At 35.4% G+C, this 25,913-nt stretch overlaps 1 long non-coding RNA gene across 3 annotated transcripts in view; it reads left to right on the top strand.

The window, feature by feature from the left end:
- LOC139076327 (uncharacterized) overlaps positions 1–25,913 on the top strand; it is a 100,523-nt gene that overhangs the window by 14,965 nt on the left and 59,645 nt on the right. For all 3 annotated transcript variants that reach the window (XR_011527786.1, XR_011527788.1, XR_011527787.1), the window contains exon 2: positions 3,609–3,753. This is a non-coding gene — a long non-coding RNA (uncharacterized lncRNA). The remainder of the gene's footprint in view (positions 1–3,608; positions 3,754–25,913) is intronic.

Raw genomic sequence — 25,913 nt, 5'->3', positions numbered from 1 at the left:
CTTCAGTAACTCACTTTCAATAATGGATAGAACATCCAGAAAGAAAATCAATAAAGAAACAGTGGACCTGAACAAGACGATAGACCAAATGAACCTAAAACAGACATATATAGAGCTTTTCCACCCAATAGCAGAAGAATACACATTCTTCTTAAGTGTGTATAGGACACTCTGGGATAGATCACATATTGGATCACAAAACAAATCTTAACAAATTTAAGGAGATTGAAATCATACCAAGTATCTTCCCAACCACAATAGAATGAAACTAGAAATCAATAACAGCAAGAAAATGGGAAAATTCACAAATACATGGAAACTAAATTAAATAATCTTGAACAAAAACTCAGTCGAAGAGGAAATCAAGAGTATTTAAAAAACCTTGAGATAAATGAAAATTAAAATATACCAAAGCTTATGGGATGCATCAAAAGTAGTACCAAGAAAGAAGTATATAGTGATAAAAATGCCTACATTAAAAAAGAAGAAAGATCTAAAATAAACAACCTTTTTTACACTTCAACAAACTAGAGAAAGAACAACAAACTAAACTCAAACTTAACAGAGAGAAGGAAGTAATAAAGATCAGAGCAGAAATAAATAAAGAATAGAAAAACAATAGGAAAAAATCAACAAAATTATTAGTTGTTTTTTTAAAAATAAATGTGACAAACTTATCTAGACTTACCAAAAAAAAGAGAGAAGATTCAAATACATACTATCAGAAATAAAAGAGAAAACATTACAATGGATGCCTCAGACATAAAATGATCATAAGGGACTATTGTGAACAATTATATTAGAAGAAATTGGACAACCTAGAAGAAATGGATAAATTCCTAGAAATGTATAATCTACCAAGACTGAATCAAGAAAGCCTGAACAGACCAACAACAAATAAGAATATTGACATAGTAATAACAAATCTTGCAATAAAGAGAAGCCCAGGACCAGATGGCTTCATGGCTAAACCTTACCAAACATCCAAAGAAGAATTAATGCCAATATTTCTTAAAGTTTTCCAAAAATACTAGAAGAAATGCTTTCAAACTTATTTTATCAGGCCAGCATCATCCTGATACCAAAGCTAGACAAAGGCACCACAAGAAAAGTAAACAACAGGCCAATATCTCTGATGAATACAGAGGCAATAATCCTCAATAAAATACTAGCCAATCAAATTCAACAATACATCAAAAATATTATAAATTGGGATTTATCCCTGGGATGTAAGTTTGGTTTAACATACACAAATCAGTCAATGTAATACACCATATTAAGTTAATGAACAATAGAAACTGCATAATCATCTCAATAGATGCAGAAAAAGCATCTGACAACATTCAGTATCCATTTGTGATAAAAAAATCTGAGCAAAATAGATATAAAACAAAATTTCCTCAACACAATAAAGACCATTTATGAAAAGCTTACAGCTAACATCATAATTAATAGGAAAAACTGAGTGCTTTCTTCTCTAGGATCTGCAAGGCAGATCTAACACAAAGCAAGGATGCCTACTCTCACCACTTCTGTTTAAGATGGTATTAGAAGTCCTCACCAGAGCAATTAGATAAGAAGAAATAAAATGCCTTCATATTGGGAAGGAAGAAGTAAATGATCTCTGCTTGTAGATGACATGATCCTACATGTAGAAAACGCTAAAGACCAACAAAAAATTGTTAAAACTAATAAAGAAATTCAGTAAAGTTGCAAGATAAAATATTAACATGCAAAAATCAGTTGCATCTCTTTACACCAACAATGGTCTATCCACAAAGGAAATCAAGAAAATTATGCTATTTGTGATTGCATCAAAAAGAATAAAATACTTAAGAATACATTCAACCAAGTAGTTGAAAGATCTATACACTGATGACTATGAAACACCAATAAAAAATTGAAGACATAAACAAACGGGAAGATATCTCATGTTCATGTATTGGAAGAATTACTATTATTAAAATGTCCCTGCTACCCAAAGCAATCGACAGATTCAATGCAATTCCCATCAAAATTCCAATGGCATTTTCCACAGAAATAGAAAAAACAATTCTAAAATTTATATGGAACCACAGAAGATCCCAAATAGCTAGGACAGTCTTGAGAAAGAAGAACAAAGCCAGAGGCATCACAATTTCTGCTTTTTTTTTATTATATTACAAAGATATAGTAATCAGGCGTGGGCCCCATGGCCGAGTGGTTAAGTTTGCGTGCTCTGCTTTGGCAGCCCAGGGGTTTGCTGGTTTGGATCCTGGGTGCGGACGTGGCACCACTCGTCATGCCATGCTGAGGCGGCATCCCACATGCCACAGCTAGAGGGACCCACAACTAGAATATATAACTATATACTGGTGGGCTTTGGGGGGGAGACGGAGAAGGGGAAGGGGGAAGAAGGAGAAGGAGAAGGAGAAAGAAAAAAGAAGATTGGCAACAGATGTTAGCTCAGGTGCCAATCTTTACAAAAACACCCCAAAAAACAAAGATAAAGTAATCAAAACAATATGGCACAGGTATAAAAACAGACACAGAGACCAATGGAACAGAATAGAGAGTCCGGAAATAAATCTAGGTGTAGATGGTCAACTGCTTTTAAACAGTGCCAAGAATACACAATTGGGAAAGGATAGTCTCTTTGATAAATGATGCTTGGAAAATTGGGTATCCATATGCAAAAGAATGAAACTGGACTCTTATCTTGCACCATGCAAAAAATTTAACTCTAAATGGATTAATTTAAATGTGAGACTTGAAACCATAAAACTCCTATAAGAAACATAAGGAAAAAGCTCTTTTACATTGGCCGTGGCAATGAATTTTTGGGTATGACATTAAAAGTTTAGGCAACAAAAGAAAAAATAAGGAAGTGGGACTACATCAAATTATCAAGTTTCTGAACAGAAAAGGAAACAATCAACAAAATTAAAAACCAACCAAGGGGATAAGAAAAAATATTTGCAAATCATATATCTGATAAAGGGTTAATATCCAAAATATTTAAGAACTTACACAACTCAATAGCAAAAAAAAAAAACAAAAAACAAAAAAACCCAAACAGCCAATTAAAAAAAAAATAGCCAAAAGATTCTAATACAGATTTTCCCAAATAAGACATACAAATGGCCAACAGCTATATGAAAAGACACTTGACATCCCTGATCATCAGGGAAATGCACATCAAAACCACAATGAAATATCACCTCACAACTGTTAGGATAGCAATTAGCAAAAGAATTCAAGGTAACAAGTGTTGGCAGGATGTGGAAGAAAGGGAACTCTTGTACACTGTTGGCGGGAATGTAAATTGGTACAGCCATTATAGAAAACAGTGTAGAGCTTCCTCAAAAAACTAAAAATAGAGCTAACATATGATCCAACAGTCCGTCTTCTGGGTATATATCCAAAGGAAAGGAATTCAGTATCTCGAAAAGATACCTGTGCTCCCATGTTCTTTGCAGTATTATTGACAATCACCAAGCTACAGAAGCAACCTTAAGTGTTCATCGATGGATGAATGGATGAAGAAATTGTGATATGCATAGAGGAATATGTAAATTGTGAGATACAAAAACAGGTATACATATATGCACTTTTTTTGTTATTTGCAGCAACATGGATGAACCTGGAGGATCTTTTGCTAAGTGAAATAAGCCTGACACAGAAAGAAAGAAACTGCATGATTGCATTTACATATGGAATCTGAAGAAGTTGAATACACAGAAGCAGAGAATAGAATGTGGTCACCACAGATGGGTAAGTGGGGGAAATTTGGAGATATTGGTCAAAGGGTACAAAGTTCAGTTATATAGGATGAATAAGTATCGAGATCTAATGTATAGCATGATAACTATAGCTAATAATGCTGTATTGAATATTGGAAATTTGCTAAGAGAGTAGATTTCAGGTGGTCTCATCACAGAAAAAAATGGTAACTATGTGAGAGGGATGATATGTTAATTAGCTTCACTGTAGTAATCATTTCACTATGCATATGCACACCAAATCATTGTGTTGTACACCTTACATATATAATTTTTATTAAAACAATTTAAAAAGTCATCTAGAGAGCTTTTGAAGGTTACTAATTCCCTAAAGGCCACCCCAGACCAATTAAATATTTAGTATCTCTAAGGATAGGGCCTAGAATAAAAAAAAAAAGAATTGTATCATAGCTTGCCATGTTATGAATATGTTGTTTGCTTGGCATTAAAATATTAATATTCTTCTCAATTTGATACTGTTGGTCTTAGATATATAAGAACAATTTTAATTTATAACTCTCCATCATGCCTAAGCAAAGCCATGGATAATATTCTCTTAAATTTTATCGCATTTTGTTCTTTTTGAAGTGCTTTTACATTCACTACCTTATTTTATGTCTGAAATAAAACATACAAAAGGATGGGTGTTCATCTATTATCTCTTTTAAAAATGAGAAAACAGGGGCCAGCCCAGTGGCATAGTGGTTAAGTTCGCGCATTCCACTTTGGTGGCCTGGCCCAGGGTTCATAGGGTTGGATCCCAAAAGCAGACCTAGCACTGTTCATCAAGCCACGCTGTGGTGGCATCCCACATAAAATAGAGGAAGATTGGCATAGATGTTAGCTCAGCAACAATCTTCCTCAAACAAAAAGAGGAAGATTAGCAAGAGATGTTAGTCAGGGCCAATCTTCCTCACCAAAAGAATGAGAGAGAAAATGAACAAAAATAGGTTATGTACGTGCCTAAGGTCACACATGGTTTGTGAGAGAATAGTGAAAACACACAGCTATTGATCTTTCTTTACAAAATTTACCTTATCTGATCCTATACAAAGTTTATTTTTAACATTTATTGTTTAAAATACAAATAATTGAATTGATAAACTCATTTGAGGAACTTCTTAAGGAGTTCTTACTCAATTTTTATTTCCCAGCACCTTGAGCAGTATCTGGCATAGAGCAGGTAATCAGTATTTGTTGAATGAATTAATGTTAGCTTAAAAATGTTATAGATTGGAAATGCTTCCTAATTGCAGTAATGTTTTTATATTCCATTAACTGCAGTCAGAAAGGCTCTTAATGCATTTTGATTTTTGCATTGTTCTTGCTTTAAGGGTTATCTATTCAAAGGATAAGACTACTCGCTCAATTTACTGCTACTGGTGAAAGCAGGGGTTAGAAAAGGTTAATTAAAGATTCTTATCAAATATAATTTAAAAAGAATCCATTCAAATAAAAAATTATTTGAATATCCTCACTTTTTCCTTCACCATTACTTTATGTGACATATTTATTCTGAATCAGAGACCCTCCATTAGAAATCTCATTATTGATTCTTCTAAGCCTGTATACTTCTCAGAAAGGAAGGGTAGCCCATTGATAATAACTTCCTTGAAGTTTCCATGGTGCTGGTCTGTAAAGCAGAGGTAGCAGGCTGGTGATAAACAGCCCTGGGAACTTTTGGGTTTGGTCTGCATGGCGCAGCTAAGTGAGCGTTACATTAGGTGCAGATATAAATGTTTCCGCACCTATTGTCTTAATTACACTTTCATGTTTTCTGTTGATCCCCTGCAGCCATTTTAGCTTATGACCCTTAATATAAATGATATGATTTGGGAAAAGCATTTGTGCTTGGAATTTCATTAGCCAAAGGAACAGTGTGAATACTTATATATGTTTTAAAGTTATAATGCAAAAATTAGAGATCTTAAAGACCCAAATAGCTATGTGAGAACCTTACCCATGGTTTAAGAGTTATGTCACAAAGAGGAATTGCTTTTAAAAGTTTAGCTTGGACTACTACTCAGCCATAAGAAATGATCAAATCCAGCCATTTGTGACAACATAGATGGACCTTGAGGGTATTATGCTAAGTGAAATAAGTCAGAGGGAGAAAGTCAAATACCATATGATCTCACTCTTAAGTAGAAGATAAAAACAACAACAAACACACACATAGAAAGTGAGACTGGATTGGCAGTTACCAGAGGGGAAGGGGGGAGGGAGGAGGGTGAAAGGGGTGACTGGGCACCCCTTGTGGTGATGGATTATAATTAGTCTTTGGGTGGTGAACATGATGTAATCTACACAGAAATCAAAATACATAATGATGTACACCTGAAATTTATATAATGTTATAAACCAATGTCACTGCAATAAAAAAAGTTTAGCTTAAAAGAACTACTCTAGATATTAGAATTATATAATCTAGATAATTCTGAAACTATTAATTGGTATGGAAATTAAATGTTTCAAGTAACAATTTTAAAAATTGTGCAAAGAGGGTCAGCTGTCTGCTATGACCACGTTGTCATTGCCTGCAATTCTGAGTGCCTTTTAGACATCTCTGTTCATCTCAGTTTAGTTGATTCTATCCAAAGTCTATAATAATGCCTTTAAAATTTCCTGTGTCTTTCATTCATAGCTACTTTTTCTTGCTTTCTGAGGTATTAAAATGACTTCTATGTTACAAGATTTTAATTTTTTTTGTTAGATTTATTTGTCTGCTTAGTTGTTAGGTGGATTTTTAAGACTAAATGAGTGGGTCACAAACTTGAAATTGGTAAAAACTTCTTCCAAAATTTATCAGACCATTACACAGAAGTGGAATATTTTTCCTACTCCTTAAACAGTAGCCAGGAATATTATCTACTTCATTTAGAGGAGAATGAAATATTGATCCATGTACATCCTATATATTTTGTGGTTATTAAATAAACTGTACTTATAAAGTTTTATTTTCACACCATCAAAAATAACCATTATCTCCTAAGAGATTTAGCATATCCTTGCATTTTTATTTGTCCTGGTTCATCATTGATATGAACTTCAAATTTCTATTACAAGAGGTATATGACTTCCTGCTAAATATTTGCATAATTTAATTTTTTTTCCTGCTCATTTTTAGGTCTCTTCAACCAGAATACTCATCAATATAGTCATTTAGCTTTTAATTTGACTTTTCTCTAGCATAAATATTACCAAAGATGTTTATATCCAATATATCTTATCATAACAAAATTCAAATATTGTTCATAATACATTAAAACATCCCTATGGGAAACATAATATGGAGTGTTTTATTTATAAGCTACGTAATATAAGAGAAAAAAGTATTAGCTTAGATACTAATGATTATAATGATATGAGCTTACTATCATTTTCCATCTTTCTGGAATATTTCTTAATCACCAGGTTATGACTCAAGAACTAATAAACATGCATTTCTATTTCTATTCATATTAATCATGTTCCCATTTTCTGTATTTTATGTTTTGACATCTTGAAAAGCTTACTGGCTGCAGAGAGGCTGCCCTGTCACGGCAAGCTAATTCTTAGAGATAGCAAAGGGCCCGGCTGGGAGTACACCTCTCATTTGCACATCAGCCAATCCCAAGGAGTCTACAGCCCCAACAACCTCCTTATCTAACTCTCACACACCAAACCAATATTTCCCTTGCCCTATATCAGCCCAGGTACCAGGTAACTAGAGATCATTGCTAGAGCCCAAAGCCCACCAGAATTATTCAGACTGGGCAATACTAAACTGCTTACTCTGGCCTGCCCTACTTTTTCTGTAGAAATCCCAGGAAACGCTCTGACCTAGGCTTTCCCCCTCCCTCCAGCTTCTGCCTCCTGATCAAGACCTGATATTTTCCATGTCGCCTTGCGTTGTGTGGTGTGCCCCCTTCCCTTGAGAAATGTTTGTAATAAAACTCTTTCCTACTATGATTTAAATTTATGCAGCCACTATGGAAAACATGGACGCTCCTCAAAAATTAAGGATAGAACCACCATATGATCCAGCTATACCACTTCTGGGTATTTATCCAAAGAACACAAAAACACTAATTCAAAAAGGTATATGCACCCCTATGTTCATTGCAGCATTACTCGCAATAGCCAAGACATGGAAATAACCTAAGTGCCCATCAATGCATGAATGGATAAAGAGATGTGGCATATAGACACAATGGAACACTACTCAGCCATAGAAAAAAAATGAAATCTTGCCATTTGCAATAACATGGATAGAACTTGAGGATGTTATGCTAAACAAAATCAGACAAAGAAAGATGAAATCGTATGATTTCACTCATACATGGAAAATAAAACAACCACCACCACAACAAACACACAGACACAGAGAATGGATTGATGGTACCAGAGGGGAAGGGGGGGAAGGGAGAGGACAAAAGTGGTAAAGGGCATATGTACAGTGACGGATGGCAGCTAGACTTTGGGTGATGAACACAATGTAGTCTTCACAGAAATTTAAATTTAAAGATGTACACCTGAAATTCATGTAATGTTGTTAATCAATATTGCCTCAATAAAACAATAATCTTTCAGTGCCAGTAGGCTCTCCATGTTATCACTCAGTCACCTCTATAAATATCATGTGAGTACAATATTTGGAACCTATTTTTTCTAAATGAATGAACTTACATTGTCTTGAGTAAAGGAATGACATAATTGATTATCTGGTAAAATTTCCAAAATTGATTTCTGGGTTAAGAAAGAATGGGGGCTGGCCCCGTGGCCGAGTGGTTAAGTTCGCGTGCTCCGCTGCAGGCAGCCCAGTGTTTCGTTGGTTCGAATCCTGGGCGCGGACATGGCACTGCTCATCAAACCATGCTGAGGCAGCCTCCCACATGCCACAACTAGAAGGACCCACAACGAAGAATATACAACTATGTACCGGGAGGCTTTGGGGAGAAAAAGGAAAAAATAAAATCTTAAAAAAAAAAAAAAAAGAGAGAGTATGATGCCAGTCATTTCTAATGCAGCCTTGTGGAATTTTCTATAAAAACCTTGATGAAGGCATTAAACAAAACATAAACGATGACTATGTACATAACATTTTCAATGGATAAGAGTCGATGAATTTCACTGGACACCAGTCAACAGTTAACACCCTGCTTTTCTTTAAGATGTTTTCCTTAATCACAGAGGTAACGGGGCTGCAATGATAAATGCAGTCCACTGCCTGTGAATGCTGCACATCTAAGCCAGAACATACAAACAGAAACAGTAGGATGGGGTTCAACCTATTCCTCCCCTCATATTTTCTTAGTTGATTAAGAAGTTAGTTGGGTCCCTGTGCTCTTAGTAGGTCAAGGTCTGTACCAACTAGAAATATGAGAATCTGCCATCCGTGCCACAAAGGTACTATGCTTTCTAAGGTGGTGTTTTCTTTGGACTAGCACAGAACCCACATATGTTTTCTCCCAATCCGACCCTTAGAGAAAAGGCTGTTTTTTCCTACATCTCCCTTCTCTCTGACTTGAAAGATATTGGCCTCTTTCCATACCTCTCTAAAATTAATTGTTAATCTAATCCTACAACTTTCACAAAAGATAGGAAGATGCATTGTTTTCAGGAAGCTTCTGTTTTCAGCCCTGTGGTACAAAACATGCCTAAAGCAAGAGAGCACAGGGTCGTAGTTAACTTATTAGAGGAGGGGAGAGAAAGTAAGGGGGGGGATGACAAACACGAAAACAAGCCATAACATATCCTGCCCCAACTATAAGAGCATAATTAAAATTTACAAATACTGAGGCACACCTTCTACTCCAGGAAGTCTGACTGTTCTAAAGTCACCAAAGCTACTGTTGGGAGACTGGATCAAGATCTTGGATTGAGCACATGTTTAAGCCTTTCTTTCCCAACAAAGCTATAAATTGACAGATTTTATATACATACATATATGCATACATATATATGTTCACACAATATTTGTGTATGATTATATAATGTCTTTTACATGTGCATGTGTTTGGACACAGAGCTACATAAACACCATCCTGGAAAAAAAGCAGTGTTGTCTTCAGAGTACACTTAAATCTCTGAGGAATCTCTGAAAGAAGGAAAGGAGCAAGTGAATGACAGACTCCAGAGCTCAAAATGTGCCCATCAATGTACTGTTGCTAAAGGAGAGGGTTTAGGAGTACTTCAAAGCTGGCAGCATACAATAAGCGTAAGAAGCATGGAGTACCCGGGTAAGTGATAGAGCATCATGTAGTGGCACCATCCTTTTCCTAAGAAAATAGGAATATAGATTCCTAGGAGAAACTTGTGGTATTGACTTGGAGACTAGGAATACCAAGCAATAATGGAGAGACCTCATGTTCAAAAGACCTGCTCCTGGTGAACCCCATCTATCACATCCCACTGAACCTGCAATTCATTAGAGATAGGCTTCAGTAAATAAATAAAGCACTCAGAAACAGTCTAAACAGCAATCCTAATTTACACAACAAAGATTTGAAAGTAAGGCATCAAATTTAACAACAGAAGAAGTCAAACTTGAATAAAAACATTTACATTACTCACATGGTCCAAGACCCCCTCCTGGACACTAGGACTCAAGAGTGAGGTAAAAACAAATCTTTGAAGAGCTGATTCTTAATTTAGGGCAAAGAGGTGCTCAGGGAAAAAAAAAAGATTATGTAAATGACCGCACAATCAAAATGATAAGATAGGGAAACAAGCTGCCATGAGTGAAATTCAACAGGAATAAGCAAACTTAGCCTCCAACAAACTTGAAAACTTACACCAAACAAAAAAATCTCTCTGACCCTAAAAAGAAGGGTAATGCACTATGGAAAAAGGAAATTTTGAAAAAGAAGAATGATAAATTCTGAAAATGAAAATATAGTTGGGGCTGGCTCCATGGCTGAGTGGTTAAGTTCATGTGCTCTGCTTTGGCGGCCCAGGGTTTTGCCAGTTCAGATCCTGGGCATGGACGTGGCACTGATTATCAGGCCATGTTGAGGTGGCATCCCACACTCCTCAACAAGAAGGACCCATAACTAAAAAAATATATACAACTATGTGCTGAGGAGATTTGGGGAGAAAAAGCAGAAAAACAAAAAAGAAGATTGGCAACAGTTGTTGGCTCAGGTGCCAATCTTTTAAAAAAAAAAAACAAAAAAGAAAATATAGTCATTAAATTGAAATTTTAAAAGACAGGAAGAATAGATATGAGAATACTATGAAAAGCTATATGCCAACAAATTGGATAATCTAGAAGAAAGGGATAAATTCTTAGAAACATACAACCTTCCAAAACTGGACCAAGAAGTAGAGAATTTGAATACACCAATCACCAGTAAGGAGATCGAAACAGCAATCAAAAACCTCGCAAAAAGTAAAAGTCCAGGACCAGATGGCTTTCCTAGTGAATTCTACCAAACACTCAAAGAAGTCTTAATACCTATCCTTCTCAAACTCTTCCAAAATATTGAAGAGGAGGGGAGGCTTCCCAACTCATTCTACAAAGCCAACATTATCCTGCTACCAAAACCAGACAAGGACAACACAGAAAAAGAAACTTACAGGCCAGTATCACAGATGAATATCAATGCAAAAATCCTCAACAAAATACTAGCAAATCAAATACAAAAATACATTAAAAAGATCATACATCACGTTCAAGTGTGTTTCATTCCAAGGATGCATGGATGGTTCAACATCCGCAAATCTATCAACATGATACACCATATTAATGAAATGAAGAATAAAAGTCACATGATCATCTCAATAGATGCAGAGAAAGCATTTGACAAGATACAGCATCCATTTATGACACAAACTCTGAATAAAATGAGTATGGAAGGAAAATACCTCAACATAATAAAGCCCATATATGACAAGCCCACAGCAAATATAATTCTCAGTGGAGAAAAACTGAAAGCTGTCCCTCTAAGAACAGGAACCAGACAAGGATGCTCACTTTCACTACTCTTATTTAACATAGTAGTGGAAGTCCTAGCCAGAGCAATCAGGCAAGAAAAAGAAATAAAAAGGACTCAAAATGGAAAAGAAGAAGTGAAACTGTCACTCTTTGCAGACAACATGATTTTATATCTACAGCACCCTAAAGAATCCACTGAAAAACTTTTAGAAACAATAAATGAATACAGTTTAGTGGAAGGATACAAAATCAACATACAAAAATCAGTTGAGTTTCTATACACTAAAAATGGAGTAGCAGAAAGAGAAATTAAGAATACAGTCCCATTTACCATTGGAATGAAAAGTATAAAATACCTAGAAATAAACTTAACCAAAGAGGTGAAAGACCTGTACACTGAAAACTATAAAACATTGTTGAAAGAAATTGAAGAAGACGCAAAGAAATGGAAATATATTCCATGCTCTTGGATTGGAAGAATTGACATAGTTAAAATGTCCATGCTTTCTAAAACAATCTACAGATTCAATGCAACCCCTATCAAAGTTCCAACAACATTTTTCACAGAAACAGGACAAAGAATCCTAAAATTTATATGGAACAACAAAAGACCCTGGATAGCAAAAGGAATCCTGAGGAAAAAGAACAAAGCTGGAGGAATCCTACTCCCTGATTTCAAAATATAGTACAAAGCTTTAGTAACCAAAACAGCATGGTACTGGCACAAAAACAGACACACAGATCAACAGAAGCAAATCAAGAGCCCAGAAATAAACCCACACATTTATGGACAGCTAATATTTGACAGGCGAGCCAAGAGCATATGATGGAGAAAGGAGAGTGTCTTCAATAAATGGTGTTGGGAAAATTGGACAGCCACATGCAAAAGAATGAAAGTAGACCATTCCCTTACACCATGCACAAAAATCAACTCAAAATGGATTAAAGACGTGAATGTAAGGCCTGAAACCAGAAACTTCTAGAAAAAAACATAGACAGTATGCTCTTTGACATCGGTCTTCGCAGCATATTTTCAAGTCCCATGTCTGACCGGGCAAGGGAAACAAAAGAAAAAATGAACAAATGGGACTACATCAAACTAAAAAGCTTCTGCACAGCAAACGAAACCATCAACAACATGAAAAGACAACCTAACAATTGGGAGAAGATATTTGCAAGTCATATATCGGATAAGGGGTTAATATCCAAAATATGCAAAGAACTCATACATCTCAACAACAACAAAACTAACAACCCAATTTAAAAAATGGGCAAAAGATATGAAAAGATATTTCTCCAAAGAAAATATACGGATGGCAAACAGGCATATGAAAAGATGTTCAACATCAGTAAGTATCAGGGAAATGCAAATCAAAACTACAATGAGATATCACCTCACTCTGGTCAGAATGGCTGTAATTAACAAGAGAGGAAACATCAAGTGTTCGAGAGGATGTGGAGAGAAGGGAACCTGTCATATACTGCTGTGGGAGTGCAAACTGGTGCAGCCACTATGGAAAGCAGTATGGAGTATCCTCAGAAAATTAAGAATAGATCTACCATATGATCCAGCTATTCCACTGCTGGGTATTTATCCAAAGAACTTGAAAGCACAAATACATAAACATACATGCACCCCTATGTTCATTGCAGCATTATTCACAATAGCCAAGACTTGGAAGCAACCTAGATGCCCATCAAGGGACGAATGGTTCAAGAAGATGTGGTATATATACATAATGGACTACTACTCAGCCATAAGAAATGATGAAATCCAACCATTTATGACAACATGGATGGACCTTGAGGATATTATGCTAAGTGAAATAAGTCAGAGGAAGAAAGTGAAATACCATATGATCTCAATCATAAGTAGAAGATAAAAACAATGACAAACAAGCACATAACAACAGAGATTGGCTTCTGGTTACCATAGGGCAAGCGGGGAGAGGGCAGAGCAAAAGAGGTGATTAGGTTCACATGTGTGGTGATGGACTATAATTAGTTTTTGGGTGGTGAACATGATATAATCTACAGAGAATTCAAAATATATTATGATGAACATCTGAAAGCTATATAATGTTGTAATCCAATGTTACTGCAATAAAAAATAAAAATAAAGAAAATATAGTCATTCAATTGAAATTTTAAAGGACAAGAAAAATAGAAATGAAATGAGTTGATATTCTAATTAGTAAGCTAGAACTTCTATTCTGACCCTAATGGAACAAGAAGAACCATATATACGTCCCTGCACTAAGCAACTAGAAAACTAAATAAAATATATGAAGCTATTATTCTCAAATACTAGAAAATAGGAAATACTGAGAGAGGAGAAACAGAGTGAGTTCTATGATTACCACAGCTTCCTGTTTATGGGCCACAGCACGTGGAAAGGAACCAAACAGAGCCCAGTGATCCCTATGAGTTCTGGAGACAGAGGTCAAAACTCAAGGAGTCACAGGTGGATCGCATTTTCAGAACAAAAGTCAGACAGGCAAGAGCTGCAAAGAGAAAGTCTCCACAATCTGCAGCGGGTCTTTCACTGAGTTCTGATGTACACATGCATGAGAAGTTGTTCAAAGCTAGGGGCAGAGGCAGAGAGGGTGGGGAGTGAAAAGCAGGCCTAACAATTGCCAGTTCTCACAAAGAGCTGGAAATAATTTGTGTTCCCACCCACCAAGTGGAAAGACCTTAATACACAGGCCATTTGGTAGAACCTTCTGGAGGGTTATGCCTTAGTAGTAGTTCTAAATTAACTATAGACTAAAGGGTGTACTTTACCTAAACCAAGAAACCTTAAAAGCAAGTCTCAAAAGGATCAAACTGATTCTAAGTAATTTCCTTACATGCCATAACATCATCCAACACTATTTAAAGGAGTACAACAAAATCTAGCACCCAAAAGCTTCAGCATCCAATAAAAAACTCACAGGTATCCAATGAAGCAGAAGAATTAGTGAATAAAAACAGACCAAAATGTCAGAGAGAATGGAATTGGCAGATGGTGATCTCAAACAGCTGTTATAGTTATCTCCATAAGTACAAGAAGATAGAGAAAAATATGAACATGATGAGAAGAAAAATGGAATACATAAAAAAGACCCAGATGGAACATCTAGATGAAAATAATTATCTAAAATAAAAATCTTACTGGTTGTGGTTAACTAATTAGACACTGCTGAAAATTTAGCAATAAAAATTATCTAAAATAAAGCACAGAAAAAAATGGATGACATCAATGATGTGTGGGAAAATATCAAATATATGTATTAAATATTAGAGAGAGGAGGATATCCAGGAAATGAAGGGTACAGAAATGTATTTGAAGAAATAATGGATGAATTTTTCCAAATTTGATGAAAGTTGTAAGATAAGAAATTCAACCAACTCAAGTAGAAGAAACATAACAAAAAAGAAAATCACTTCAACAAGGTACATAAAAATCAAATTGCTGAAACAATTAATAAATTAAAAACAATAGCAATCAGAGGCGAAAAAGGCACATTATGTACATAGAAGCAAGAATAAGAAAAACAGCCAGCTTGTTGTTAGGAAATTTGCAAGCCAGAAGATAATGGAGTGACGTCTTTAACATACTGGAAGAAAAAACTGTCAATCTAGTATTCCATAGCTATAAAAATATCTTTCAAAAATGAAGGTTAAATGAAGATTTTTTCCAATTCAACACAAAAGCTGGGAAATATCATGGCAGAAGTCCCACATTACAAGAAATACTAAAGGAAGTGTTTATGGCAGAAGTAAAATAATACCAGATACCAGAATGAAATTTAGATCTAAACAAAGGAATGAAAAGTGCCCCAAAACGTGGCTATGTGGATAAATATACAAGACAATTTGTCTAATTTTTAAACATTCTTTGAAAGGTATTTATTCAAAACAAAAATAAGAAAAGTTCATTGTGATATTTATAGCATATGCAGAAACAGTGTGTGACGTGATTAGGACAATGAGCAGCATATGAAGAGTGGAAGTATTATGTTGTAAGGCTCTTTCAATACAAGTAAGTGGTATAATATTATCTGAAAGTAGACTGAGATAAATAAAAGATGTATATTGCAAACTCTAGAGCCGCAGCAAAAATATTAAATAGTTATAGCGAATAAACCAATAATGGACAAAAACGTAGTCATAAAAAATTCACTCAGCCCCAAAGGAGGCAGGAGCAGAGGAAAAAAGAAACAAAGAACAGATGTGACAAATGGAAAACAAATAAAAATATGGTAGATTTAAGCTCAACCATGTTGATAATTGATAATTACATTAATGTTGATAATTACGTTAAATGTAAATGTTCTAAACATGTCAATAACAATGCAGAGATTAAGATAAACCTCCACTGAGAATAGAATTTGAGATCACTATACAGAAGTCTGTTAAACAGAGTATATATTTTGTCATATTAAGGAATTGCTCAATTCATGTGTAAGACTATATAGCCCTAATATAGTGTCATTTAGGTCATGAATATTGTTTAAGCTTTTATTTGGGAAGAATTTATACAAATGTTAGAGAATAAGAAATCTGAACATTTGGAAAGAGTGCAATTTCTTTTTGTAATTTCCAGCATCATCATCTGTTAAGGACTGGGTGATGATGATTGTTATGATTTTAGATTTTGCCTGTAGCTAAGCAGGAGAAAAAAGAAATAGTTCATCTGTTCCACTATTGGGATACTTTCCAGATATGTTGAATTCTTAAGTCAAAGCTCTTGACTGGAAACAGTTTCTAAAATTGAGTTTTTGGGACCACTAAGTATTTCCTGACCAGCTGCTTGGCAGCTAATAGGAGATAGATTCAAAAATTTTCTAAAGGAGTTTTTTTGTAGCAAAGTACAATTTAAACATTTGGCTAAATAGTACAGTTTAGACTGAATGTATATGATACAGAATGAATTTTAATTGAGTGTATGTTCTAGGAGCTATGGAAGTGTGGTCTAGTAATCTGAGATTACAAATGCAAGCCAAAATTTTTAAAATTCTTTGGCTATGAATGTATTAATTACTTTGCCTTCTAATGCTTTCTTATTTGCATTTTCTTAACTTTCATCTTTCCTGAATATCACAAAAATTAATTTCTTAATATTTCCTCTTCCCTAAAAAAATCCAATATGGATATAATTACAATTCCAAATTTTATGTTCTCAAAATCTTGATAAAATTTCTCTCCATTTTGGAATCCTAAGATGACACAATTTTCAGAGTAATGAGACTACCATTCATGACTTATTCATAGCTTTTAACAGGCTGTTTCCTGCTTTTATTAGAATGTCATATTTACCTTTTAAACATTTTTTGATCTTGTATCATTTTCTGGCCATTAAATAGGTACTGATAATTATACATCAAAGAAGTGTGGTTTTTGCCACCATTGATATTACACTAAAAGCAACTTCTTTAGGCCAGTGTAGCACACACGTCACCATTGTCATAGGCAAAATGAGTCTTTGCATTTTTTAAAATGATTTTAAGTCATTTTTTTTACATGTACATTTTACAAGTTAGTATGCCTTTGTGTTCTTAATTTTAAGAAAATCTGCTATGCTTGGGTTACTTAAAGTGAGGCCATAACGAGTTAATTACCACAAGGTTTTGGAGTAAAATCAACCTCTATATAAACATGCTATTCAACTTTGAGTGAACAAAACCAATTTTCTGCAACAAAACTCTAACAAATATGATTTCCTATATCAAATATTTTTAGTGACAAGCTTCAAGTAGCAGTTCTTGGAATTTTCATTACAAACTATATTACAGGAAATATTTTGGCTTTCTTGGTAAGCAGACATCAACATATGGGCTTGAAATATATATTTATATATGTATATTATACAGAGACACACATATTACTTTGTTCGGAGAAAATTAAAAAGCAATTCTGTAACTCTCGGTTTCCATAGCCTTGGTTAGAAGGAAACTAAAAATGAAACTAAAAACTTTGATAGCTGATCACCATTTGTGAAGTAACGTTGCTATAACAGTAAATTTAAGTACCTCCTCCTTCAATATTTCAATTGGCAAGGTTCCCTTTCTGTGGGAAGTCTTTCCATCCAGTGCAAAGTGATAACAATGTGAGAAGCTGACACTTATGTTATTAAAATGCTTTCACTAACTATACTGTTTTCAAGCACCTGATACGTAATGTTTTAATGTCTAAATTTGAGCAAACAGGGAAGAGTAAAATATAAAAAAGTACAGTTCATAAAACACACACATGATTATTTTCTTTCATATTGTTAATGATATCATCAATGTAGTTCTCATTTCTTTTGTTGTTCTTCCAGGAACTATAAGAAATTAGAAAACTTGAAAAATTTTAAATGACTTCTATGATTTGTCATCTCTCTCTTTTGACAATTTAAATTGTTTCTGATAAATTAAGATTAAAGAAGGAAAAACCCAGAAGGTCTTGACTATTCTTCAACTGACAGAAAGTCATCATGGAAGAAGATAGAAAATATAAATAGATTTAAGTGTGTGCTAACTAACATGTAATTATTCACTAACCTTTTTCCTAACTATTAACAGGGCATAAGGGCTAGTGGGTGCTTATCTTATAAAAATACTCTTAATATTTCTTAGTAAATGGGGAATTGTGGCTTTCAGGTTCTGGCTTCAGTTTAATGTCTAGATATGACTGAATTAGAGAATACAGAGTTTATAAATTTCTTTTCCACGTTTTAGTGCATAAGACTACAGCTTCTGGAGCCAGATAACTAGTTTTAAAAAATTTTTTTTATTGAGTTAATTATAGGTTACAATCTTGTGAAATTTCACTTGTACATTATTGTTTGTCAGTCATGTTGTGGGTGCACCACTTCACCCTTTGTGCCCACCCCCCACCCCACCTTTCCCCTGGTAGCCACTAATATGTTCTCTTTGTCTACATTTTTAAATTCCTCATGTCAGTGGAGTCATACAGAGATTGTCCTTCTCTATCTGGCTTGTTTCACTTAACGTAATTCCCTCAAGGTCCATCCATGTTGTTGCAAATGGGACCATTTTGTTCTGTTTTATGGCTGAGTAGTATTCCATTGTATATATATACCACATCTTCTTTATCCAGTCATCTGTTGACGGGCACTTAGGTTGCTTCCAAGTCTTGGCTATTGTAAATAATGCTGCAATAAACATTGGGGTGCATAGGTCTTTTGGAATTGCTGACTTCAAGCTCTTTGGGTAGATACCCAGTAGGGGGATAGCTGGGTCATATGGTAGTTCTATTTTTAATTTTTTGAGGAACTCTCCATACTGTTTTCCATAGTGGCTGTACCAGTTTGCATTGCCACCAGCAGTGTATGAGGGTTCCTTTTTCTCCACAACCTCTCCAACATTTGTTACTATTTGTTTTAGTTATTTTTGTCGTTCTAACGGGTGTAAGGTGATATCTTAGTGTAGTTTTGATTTGCATTTCCCTGATGATCAGCAATGACGGCCATCTCTTCATGTGCCTATTGGCCATCCGTATATCTTCTTTGGAGAAATGTCTGTTCATGTCTCCAGCCCATTTTTTGATCGGGTTGTTTGACTTTTTGTTGTTGAGTTGTGTGAGTTCTTTATATATTATGGATATTAAGCCTTTGTCAGATATATGACTTGCAAATATTTTTTCCCAGTTAGTGGGTTGTTTTTTTGTTTCAATCCTGTTTTCATTGCCTTGAAGAAGCTCTTTAGTCTGATGAAGTCCCATTTGTTTATTCTTTCTATTGTTTCCCTTCTCTGAGAAGACATGGTGTCCGAAAAGATCCTTTTAATACTGATGTCAAAGAGTGTACTGCCTACATTTTCTTCTAGAAGCCTTATGGTTTCGGGTCTCACCTTTAGGTCTTTGATCCATTTTGAGTTTATTTCGGTGAATGGTGAGAAAGAATGGTCAACTTTCATTCTTTTACTTATGGCTTTCCAGTTTTCTCAGCACCATTTGTTGAAAAGACTTTCTTTTCTCCATTGTATGCCCTCAGCTCCTTTGTCGAAGATAAGCTGTCCATAGATGTGTGGTTTTATTTCTGGGCTTTCAATTCTGTTCCATTGATCTGTGTACCTGTTTTTGTACCAGTCCCATGCTGTTTTGATTACTGGAGCTTTGTAGTATGTTTTGAAGTCAGGGATTGTGATGCCTCCCGTTTGTTCTTTTTACTCAGGATTGTTTTAGCAATTTGGGGTCTTTTGTTGCCCCATATGAATTTTAGGATTCTTTGTTCTAATTCTGTAAAGAATGTCATTGGGATTCTGATTGGGATAGCGTTGAATATGTAAATTGCTTTAGGTAGAACGGACATTTTAACTATGTTTATTCTTCCAATCCATCTACATGGAATGTCTTTCCATCTCCTTATGTCATCATCCAATTCTCTCAGAAAGGCCTTGTAATTTTCATTGTACAGGTCTTTCACTTCCTTAGTTAAATTCACCTCAAGGTATTTTACTCTTTTTGTAGCGATTGTGAATGGTATTGTGTTCTTGAGTTCTTTTTCTGTTTATTTGTTATTAGAATATAGAAATGCTACTGATTTATGTAAATTGATTTTATACCCTGCAACTTTGCTGTAGTTGTTGATTACTTCTAAGAGATTTCCAATGGATTCTTTGGGGTTTTCTATATATAAGATCATGTCGTCTGCAAACAGAGAGAGTTTCACTTCTTCCCACCCTATTTGGATTCCTTTTATTCCTTTTTCTTGCCTGATTGCTCTGGCCAGGACCTCCAGTACTATGTTAAATAAGAGTGGTGATAGAGGGCATCCTTGTCTCGTTCCTGTTTTCAGGGGGATGGCGTTCAGTTTTTGCCCATTGAGTATGATGTTGGCTGTGGGTTTGTCATATATGGCCCTTATTGTGTTGAGGTAATTCCCTTCTATGCCCATTTTGTTCAGAGTTTTTATCATAAATGGCTGTTGAACCTTGTCAAATGCTTTCTCTGCATCTATTGAGATGATCATGTGGTTTCTATTCCTCACTTTGTTGATGTGGTGTATCATGTTGATCAATTTGCAGATGTTGAACCATCCCTGTGTCCCTGGTATGAATCCCACTTGATCATGATGTATGATCCTTTTGATGAATTGCTGAATTCTGGTTGCCAAAATTTTGTTTAGAATTTTTGCATCTATGTTCATCAGCAATATTGGCCTGCAGTTCTCTTTTTTCGTGGTGTCCTTGTCAGGCTTTGGTATCGGCGTGATGTTGGCCTCGTAGAATGTGTTAGGAAGTGTTCCATCCTTCCTAACTTTTTGGAATAGCTTGAAAAGGATAGGTATTAAATCCTCTCTGAAAGTTTGGTAGAATTCCCCAGGAAAGCCATCTGGTCCTGGGGTTTTATTCTTTGGGATGTTTTTGATTGCTGTTTCAATCTCTTTCCTTGTTATTGATCTGTTCAAATTGTCTGCTTCTTCTTGAGTGAGCTTTGGGAGATTGTAGGAGTCCAGGAATTTATCCATTTCCTCTAGGTTATCCCTTTTTTGGGATATAGTTTTTTGTAGTATTCTCTTATAATCCGTTGTATTTCTGCGGAGTCTGTTATTTCTCCTCTTTCGTTTCTGATTTTGCTTATTTGAGCTTTCTCTTTTTTTCTCTGTAAGTCTGGGTAGGGGTTTGTCAATTTTATTTATCTTCTCAAAGAACCAGCTCTTTGTTTCATTGATCCTTTCTACTGGCTTTTTTGTTTCAATAGCATTTATTTCTGCTCTAATTTTTACTATTTCTCTCCTTCTGCTGACTTTGGGCTTTGTTCTTCTTTCTCTAATTTGGTTAGATGTAGTTTGAGATTGCTTATTTGGGATTTTCTTGTTTGTTGACATGCATCTGTATTGCGATGAATTTTCCTCTTAATACAGCTTTTGCTGTATCCCATATGAGTTGGTATGGCATGTTATCATTTTCATTTGTCTCCAGGTATTTTTTTGATTTCTTCTTTAATTTCTTCAATGCTCCATTGCTTGTTCAGTAACGTATTGTTTAGTCTCCACATCCTTGTTCCTTTCTCACCTTTTTTCTTGTAATTAATTTCTAGCCTTATCGCATTATGATTGGAGAAGATTCTTGTTATTATTTCATTTTTTTTTTAAATTTGTAGAGGCTTGCCTTGTTTCCCAACATATGGTCTATCCTTGAGAATGTTCCATGTGCACTTGAGAAGAATATGTATTCTGCTGTTTTTGCATGAAGTGTTCTATATATGTCTATTAAGTCCAATTGTTTTAGTTTTCATTTAGCTCCACTATTTCCTTGCTGATTTTCTGTCTGGATGATCTGTCCATTAATGTGAGTGGAGTGTTGAGGTCCCCTACTATTATTCTGTTGTTTTTAACATCTTCCTTTAGGTCTGTTAATAGTTGCTTTATGAACTTTGGTGCTCCTGTGTTGGGTGCATGGATATTTATAAGCATTATTTCTTCTTGATGAAGTGTCCCTTTCATCATTATGTATTGTCCCTCTGTGTCTCTCTTTACCTGCCTTATTTTGAAATGCATTTTGTCTGCTATAACTACTGCAACACCTGCTTTCTTTTGCTTGCTATTAGCTTGAAGTATTGTCTTCCACCCCTTCACTCTGAGCCTGTGTTTGTCCTTGGGGCTGAGGTCTGTTTCCTGGAGGCAACAAATTGTTGGATCTTGTTCTTTAATCTGTTTTGCCACTCTGTGTCTTTTTATTGGAGAGTTCAATCCGTTTACATTGAGGGTGATTATTGATGCATGTGGGCTTAATGCTGTCATTCTGTCGCTTGTTATCTGGTTTTCCTGCGTTACCTTTGTTTCTCGTCCTGTGTGTTTAGCCTACCCATTGACTTCTGCAATTTCTTATGCTGAGTTTCTTAGATTTTTCCTTATTTATGTTTTGTGACTCTGTTCTGTTTTGTAGTTTAGTGGCTACCCTGAAGTTTGTATTTAGAATCTCGTGTATATTATAGTCTATTCTCTTGTGGTCTCTTACTTACTTGGCCTAGACTGATTTAGTCCCTTTGCTCTTCCCCTCCTAAATTATTATTTTCATCGCTTATTCCAACTTGTGTTATGAATTTGTAGTTAGAGTGATAAGATCGTTTTTACTTTGGTGGTTTCCTTACCTTTATCCTAATGCTATAGTTGAATGCTATCCTATTCTGGTTCTATCTATCTGTCTCCCTACTCTGTGATTTGTGACCCCTTTCTCCCTTTTTTTCTCTTTTCAGGTATGAGAGCCTTCTTGAGGATTTCTTGTAGTGGAGGACTTTTGGTTACAAATTCCCTTAACTTTTGTTTGTCTGGGAAAGATTTAATTTCTCCCTCATATCCAAAGGATATTTTTGCTGGATAGAGTATTCTTGGCTGAAGAGTTTCATCTTTTAAAGTTTTGAATATTTCACTCCATTCTCTCCTAGCTTGGAAGGCTTCTGTAGAGAAATCCACTGAACGTTAGATAGGAGTTCCTTTGTAGGTTATTTTCTTCTATCTTGCTGCCCTGAGTATTCTTTCTTTTTCTTTCATTTTTGCCATTTTTACTACTATATGCCTTGTAGTAGGTCTTTTTACATTGACAAATCTAGGAGATCTGAAAGCTTCCTCCACACACATTTCTCCCTCAATCCCTAGATTTGGGAAGTTCTCTTCTATAATTTCACTAAGCACACTTTCTGCTCTATTTTCCTTTTCCACGTTCTCAGGAATTCCAATGATTCTTAAATTCGTTCTTCTCATTGAATCTGGTATTTCTCTGATATTTTCCTCATTCTTTTTAATCCTTAGTTCTTTTTCTTCCTCTGTCTGGAGCCATTCAGCCTGTCTGTCTTTGATTATGCTAATTTGCTCCTCTATGGTGTCTACACGGGCATTCAGGGAATCCATATTCTGTTTTATCTGGTCCCCTGTATTTTTCCTCTCTAGTATTTCTGACTGATTCTTCTTTATAGTTTCAATCTCTTTTGTGAAGTAACTCCAGAACTCATTGACTTGTTTCTCTATCTTTCCCTCTACCTCATTGAGTTTTTTGATGATAGCTACTCTGAACTCATTTTCACTTAGTTTACCTATGTCCAAGTCCTCAGGACTTAATTCTGCATTTTTATTGTTCTCTTTCTTGTCTGGAGCTTTTATAAATTGCTAGATGTTAGAGGAGCAGTTTTTGCACATGATGGTAGCATTCGGTTGCAGTTACAGACTGTTGCCACCAGATGGGGGTCGAGAGCTGTATGTTCTGAGCTCTCTGCCTTCAGGCAAGATGGCGGTGCCCCGCGCAGTTTGCGGGGAGGAGGGGCACTGTCTCTAGCGCGCTGATCTGAATTCTGATCGGCTCTCATTCTCTGGTCTCCCGGAGGCCTGGCTTGATGGGGTCCCCGCACACGGAAGCTTTCCCCCATCAGCAGGTTTCCACTGCACCAGGGGAGGGATTCCTGGATCATCCCCCAGTTGCGCAGCCTCTGCCCCGCTCCTTCCCTCACCCGCGGCAGCAATCCCAGTCTCTAGGAGAGGGAGCGAAGTTCTCTCTTACCCCATTCCAGCTCCTCCGAGGCCTGCTGCAGCCTCTCCATCCTCCTTTGTCTTGTTTCTGTAGTTTTCTTACGGTGTGGCATTAGGGGCACTGGCTGAAATTCAGTTTTTCCAATACTTTGTTGTAGTTTGGAGGGGAGAGAGTCCCAGGTCAGCTCACTCCACCATTTCACTCCCCAGATAAGTAGTTTTTAAGTCCTTACTCTATCACAGGATTTTTGAAAACATGCTAGCACTCACATAAAACCTATCTAAGAATATGTTCTTAAATGGTAAAATAAAATACGTGGAATTACAAAAGAAATCAACTCTAAAGAAATAGACATATCAAAATATTTTTATAAATAAATTTATTCTACAATATTATATATGCTTTCTTACCACATTACATAACCATAGAATACACTTAAATATAGGCAAGGTAAAGTTAATCTTATTTTATTTACTGATGCATAATTTACATGTAAATGCATTGATTTTAAGGGTACAATTCAATTAATTTTAATAAATGTATACATTTGTGAAGCCAACACCTCATAAAGATATAGAATATTTCCTTCTCTTCAGAATCTTCCCCTGTGTTCTTTTCCAGTCAATTCATCTCATCCAGGGGCAACCATTAATGTGATTTCTATCACCATACCTTAGACTTTGCTATTGTAAAATTCATATAATTGGTATAATATAGTATATTATCTTTTGTGTCTGTCTTCTTTTGCTCAGTATAAGGATTAATCCATGTTATCAGCATATTGCTGAGTAGTATTCCATTATATGGATATACATCGTTTGTTTATCTATTCTTTTGTTCATGGACAATTGGGTTGCTTCCAGTTTTTTTCACTATTATAAATAAGGCTACTATGAACATTTTTGTATAAGATGGTTTGGTCACATATATTTTATAATCCTGAATACATCTCTAGTGGTAGAATTGCTGAGTAGGTGTATGTTCAACTTTAAAACTGCCTGGGAGATTTCCAAAGTGGTGTTATCATTTTACAATCCCATCAGGAATGTATGAAGTGCCTATTGTTCCTTCCCTTGTGAACACTTGACATTGTCATTTTTTAAAAAAAACATTAGCCATTCTAATGGCTGTGTAGTTTTAACTTATGGTGGTTTTAATTTGCATTTCCAGGGTTACTTACAATAGTGAAGATTTTTTCATGTGCTTATTGTCCAATTACATATCCAGTTTAGTGAAATGGCTGTTGAACTCTTTTGCCTACTCCTTATTGGGTTATTAAGGTCCATTTTTTTTCTTATAGTTAGTACTTTTTTACCTGTATAAGAAATCTTTGCCTAATCCAAAGTCGTGAAGTTGTTTTTCTAAATTTCCTCCCAGGAACCTAATAGTTTTAGCTTTTATATTGAGGCCCATAATCAGTAATTTTTGTGGGTGGTTTAAGGCCAAAGTGGACGTTGATGTATTTTCATAGAGATTTAAGATTGTTCTTGTGCCATTTGCTGAAAACGAAACAAATTAAGTGAAAAAAATAACTACTCTTTAGCCTACTGTATTATCTTGGCAATATGGTTGAAGACCAATTGACTGTACATGTGTAGGTCTATTTATGAACTCCTACCCTGTTCTCTTGTGCTATGTGTCTGTCCTTACGTCAGTGCTACACTGTCTTGATAACTGTAGCTTTAGAGTAATTCCAATAATCAGGTAGTGCAAAAACTCCAGATTTCCTTTTTAGTTTTCAAGATTGTATCGGCTATTCTAAATGCAGTGGAAGTCCATGTA

Source organism: Equus przewalskii, chromosome 16 (genome assembly GCF_037783145.1).
Source record: "Equus przewalskii isolate Varuska chromosome 16, EquPr2, whole genome shotgun sequence".
NCBI classification, from domain to species: domain Eukaryota; kingdom Metazoa; phylum Chordata; class Mammalia; order Perissodactyla; family Equidae; genus Equus; species Equus przewalskii.
This window is presented reverse-complemented; position numbering and strand designations above follow the sequence as displayed.